Here is a 4986-nt window from a genome sequence, read left to right on the forward strand (position 1 = left end):
TCCCCCACCCCCACCCGCCACCCGGCCGGCCACGGCTCCGGGGAAGTTAGTGGGGCGCGGCCCTGACTAAACGGGGTTGTCCTCCCCTCCCCCCACCCGCCACCCGGCCGGCCGCGGAGAAGCTAAGGGGGCAACGCCCTGACTAAACCGGGTTAGCTCCCCGCCCCCGCAGGCCGCCGCTCCCGGGAAGCTAGGGGGCGCGGCCCTGACTAAACCGGGTTAGCTCCCCCCACCCCCCTCACCCGGCCCGCCGCGGCTCCGGGAAAGCTAAGGGGGCGAGACCCTGACTAAAAGGGGTAAAGTTTCCCCGGCCTACCGCGGCTCCGGGGTACCTCGGGGGTCGAAGCTCTACCTAATCGGGACAAGCTTCCCCGGCCTACCGCGGCTCCGGGGAACCTAAGGGGGCGAGGCCCTGCCTAATCGAGGCAGGCTTCCCGGGCCTACCGCCGCTCCGGGGAAGTTTGGGGGACGAGACCCTGACCAAACGGGGTAAAGTTTCCCCAACCCGCCGCGGCTCCGGGGAAGTTAGAGGGACGGAGCTCTGCCTAATCGGGACAGGCTTCCCCGGCCTACCGCCGCTCCGGGGAGGTTTGGGGGACGAAGCTCTACCTAATCGGGACAGGCTTCCCCGGCCTACCGCCGCTCCGGGGGAACCTAAGGAGACGACACCCTGACCAAAAGGGGTAAACTTCCCCCTGCCCGCCGCTGCTCCGGGGGAGTTGGAAGTCCGGAGGTTAGGGGGGGAACCTGAACGCTGGCTCCAACCTGGTTTCAAACGGCCGCGACTCCGGCCCACGAGGTGGGCGAGCCGTTAGAACGGAGCCCAGCGGGAAAACCCCCGCTTTGAACTCCGCGCCTCAGAGAATGGGCGGGGCCGCGGCGGGAGACAGGATTTCCGGTGGTGACGCCGGCGGCCGCAGCTTGGAAAGGAAATAAAGCGCCTAGCTACCCGCAGGGTTCCATAGTGTAGCGGTTATCACGTCTGCTTTACACGCAGAAGGTCCTGGGTTCGAGCCCCAGTGGAACCATAGTTCCATGGTGGACTAACTTTTGTAAAAGTAAGCAACCTAGATTGAGAACAAAAGCCTGACACTTTTTTTTTCTTGTTAGCGAAACCACAGACACCTCTTCACCACCAAGGTCATAGCCGCAATCACCAGTTCCTACAAATAACCCACAGTGAAGGCAAGGCAGGCGAGCCAGAGCCTTAGCTCCTGTTTACCTCACCACCCATATGCTCCACCATACTACAGGAGGAGCTCCCCTGATCAACCCTGTCTCCCAGGCCAGGACAGAATTTCCCAGGAAAATATGTCACTATAGCCATGCTTTGACTGCAGCTGAAGGATTTTTTGTGTGTATGATTTTATTAGTTTTTTAATTGTTATTAATTACATTTTATGCACTTTGTATCCCACCTGTAGCTCTCTCCCTCTTCTCAGCTGAAGTTTTTAAAGGTAGATTGTGATTAAAAATTCAATCTTGCTTATCCTATATTATATTTCTAATATCCACTTATAAGTGAGTACATACCATGTGTGTCTTTCTGTTTCTGGGTTACCTCACTCAGGATGAGTTTTTCTAGTTCCCACCATTTGCCTGCAAATTTCATGATTTCCTTGTTTTTAATTGCTGAGTAGTATTCCACTGTGTAAATGTACCACAATTTGTGCATCCATTCCTCAACTGAGGGACATCTGGGCTGTTTTCAGCTTCTGGCTATTACAAATAAAGCTGCTGGGAACATGGTTGAGCAAATGTCCTTGTATATTTGAACAGGTTTTAGATACATGCCTAGGAGTGGTATAGGTGGATCTTGAGGTAGCACTATTCCTAATTTTCTAAGAAGACACCATATTGATTTCCAAAGTGGTTGTACCAGTTTACATTCCCACCAGCAATGGAGGAGGGTTCCCCTTTCTCCACATCCTCTCCAGCATGTATTGTCACTTGAGTTTTTTATCTTAGCCATTCTGATAGGTGTGAGGTGAAATCTCAGGGTCATTTTGATTTGCATTTCCCTGATGACTAAGGATGTTGAACATTTCTTTAAGTGTTTCTCTGCCATTCTATATTCCTCAACTGAGAATTCTCTGTTTAGCTCTGTACCCCATTTATTTATTTATTTATTTATTTATTTATTTATTTATTTATTTATTAACTTTGGCTTGATAAAAAGACTAGATTAATTATTGATTGATAATAAAGACTAGTTATAATACAGTAGACTACTTAATTCTACATAAGTATTTGTGTTTAAATTTTGCTATACATCATGCATCCAATCTTTTTTATAAACTGCAGCAAAAGAAAGGTTTAAAAAGGGAAATTTTTCAGTCAGCAACAAGATCCCAAATCTTTTTATCAAAGAATTAAATATAAATAAATCACCATTCTAAATTTAAGTTAAGATACAAAATATCACAAAGAGTAGGAAGTAGTTGCTTTCTTAGATTGGAGTGAGATCTGGAATGTTCCATAGGTTGCTGGTGGAACTCCAGGCTCTGGATGCGAGATGATGTGGAGCTGTAGACGTGCCATTTGCTGCAAACAATCTGGGACAGGCTCCTACTTAGTCTCATAACCAAAGCAATTTGGGAGGAAACAATTTATTGGCTTAAAATTCCACATCTCAGCCTATTACTGAAAGAGCTCAGGACAGTAACTTAAACAGGGCTGGAACCTGGAGACAGGAGCTGAGGCAGAGGACAAGGAGTTGTGCTACTTACTGGCTTGCTCCCTCTGGCTTGCTTAGCCTGCTTCTTCTAAAACCCAGGACTATCAGTTTAGGGGTGCCACCACCCACAATGGGTTACTTCTCCCATGTCACACCCTCCCCAATCAATCATTAGGTAAGAAAATGCCCTATAAATTTTCCTGCAGCCTTTTATTTTGTTTTGTTTTGTTTTGTTTTGTTTTTGTTTGTTTGTTTGTTTGTTTTGAGACAGAGTTTCTCTGTATACCCTGGGCTGTCTGGACTCACTTTTTAGACCAGGCTGGCCTTGCACTCACAGAGATCTACCTGCCTCTCCCTGCCCAAGTGCTGGGATTGCAGGTGTTTGCCACCGTACCCAGCATAGAGGTATTTTCTTTTTTTATAATTATTTTTATTTTTATTAATTACAGTTTATTTACTTTGTATCCCCCTGTAGCTCCCTCCCACCTCTCCTGCCAATCCCACTCTCCCTCTTCCCAACCCATGTCTCTCTCCCAGTCCACTGATAAGAGAGGTCCTCCTCCCCTTCCCTCTTCCTAGTCTATCAGGTCTCATCAGGAGTGGCTGCACTGTCTTCTGTGGCCCGTTAAGGCTGCTCCCCCCTCAGGGGGAGGTGATCAAAGAGTAGGCCAATCAATTTATGTCAGAGACAGTCCCTGTCCCCATTAATATGGAGGCCATTTGGACACTGAACTGTCATAGGCTACCTCTGTGCAGGGGTTCTAGGTCATCTCCATGAATGGTCCTTGGCTGAAGTATCAGTCTCAGAAAAGACCCCTGGGCCCAGACTTTTGTGATCTGTTGCTGTCCTTGTGGAGCTCCTCCAGGTCTTTCTATCTCCCCCTTCTTTCATAAGATTCCCTGCACTCTGTCCAAAGTTTGGCTATGAGTCTCAGCATCTGCCTTGACACCCTGCAGGGTAGAGTCTTTCAGAGGCCCTCTGTGGTAGGCTCCTGTCCTGTTCCCTGTTTTCTCCCTCCTCCGATGTCCATCCTCTTTGCGTTTCTGAATGGGGATTGAGCATCTTAGCCAGAGTCCTCCTTCTTGTTTAGCTTCTTTAGGTGTACAGATTTTAGTATGTTTATCCTATATTATATGTCTAATATCCACTTATGAGTGAGTATACACACTTATGAGTGAGTATATACACTGTGCATATCCTTCTTCTGGGATACCTCACTCAGGATGATCTTTTCCAGTTCCCACCATTTACCTGCAAATTTCATGATTTTCTTGTTTTTTATTGCTGAGTAATATGCTATTGTGTAGATGTACCACAATTTCTGTATCCATTCTTCCACTGAGGGGGATCTGGGCTGTTTTCAGCTTCTGGCCATTACAAATAAAGCTGCTACAAACATGGTTGATACAAAAATGTCCTTGTTGTATACTTACTTGAGCGTCTTTTGTATATATGCCTAGGAGTGGTATAGCTGGATCTTGAGGAAGCACTCTTCCTAATTATCTGAGAAAGCCCTAGATTGATTTCCAAAGTGGTTGTACAAGTTTACATTCCCACCAGCAATGGAGGAGGGTTCACCTTTCTCCACAACCTCTCCAGCATGTATTGTCTCTTGAGTTTTTGATCTTAGCCATTCTGATGTGTATAAGGTGAAATCTCAGGGTCATTTTCATTTGCATTTCCCTGATGACTAAGGACGTTAAACAATTCTTTAAGTGTTTTTCTGCCATTCTATATTCCTCAATTGAGAATTCTCTGTTAGCTCTGTACCCCATTTTTAATTGAATTACTTGATTTTTTGTTGTTTAACTTCTTGAGTTCTTTATATGATCTGGATATTAGCCCTCTGTCAGATATAGGATTGGTGAAGATCCTTTCCCAGTCTGTAGGCTGTCAATTTGTTCTGATGACAGTATCTTGTGCTTTACAGAAGCTTTTCAGTTTCATGAGGTCCCATTTATTGATTGTTGATATTAGAACCTATGCTGTTGGTGTTCTATTCAAGAAGTTTTCTCATGTACCAATGAGTTCAAAGCTCTTCCCCACTTTTTCTTCTAACAAGTTTAGTGTGTCTGGTTTTATGTTGAGGTCTTTGATCCACTTGGACTTTAGTTTGGGGCAGGATGATGAATATGGATCTATTTTCTACATGTAGACATCCAGTTAGACCAGCACCATTTGTTGAAGATGCTATCTTTTCTCAATTGTGTGGTTTTGGCATATTATATAGGATAAACATCCTAAAATCTGTACACCTAAAGAAGCTAAGCAAGACAGAGGAGCGTGGGTAAGATGATCAATCCTCACT

At 45.9% G+C, this 4986-nt stretch overlaps 1 non-coding gene across 1 annotated transcript; it reads left to right on the top strand.

The window, feature by feature from the left end:
* Positions 1-955: 955 nt before the first annotated feature.
* On the top strand, positions 956-1028 carry Trnav-uac (transfer RNA valine (anticodon UAC)). Its single transcript has one exon. It is a non-coding gene; the product is annotated as a tRNA-Val (tRNA).
* Positions 1029-4986: the final 3958 nt, after the last annotated feature.

This window comes from Psammomys obesus, unplaced genomic scaffold (genome assembly GCF_907164565.1).
Source record: "Psammomys obesus unplaced genomic scaffold, mPsaObe1.curated_primary_1811, whole genome shotgun sequence".
NCBI classification, from domain to species: Eukaryota; Metazoa; Chordata; class Mammalia; order Rodentia; family Muridae; genus Psammomys; species Psammomys obesus.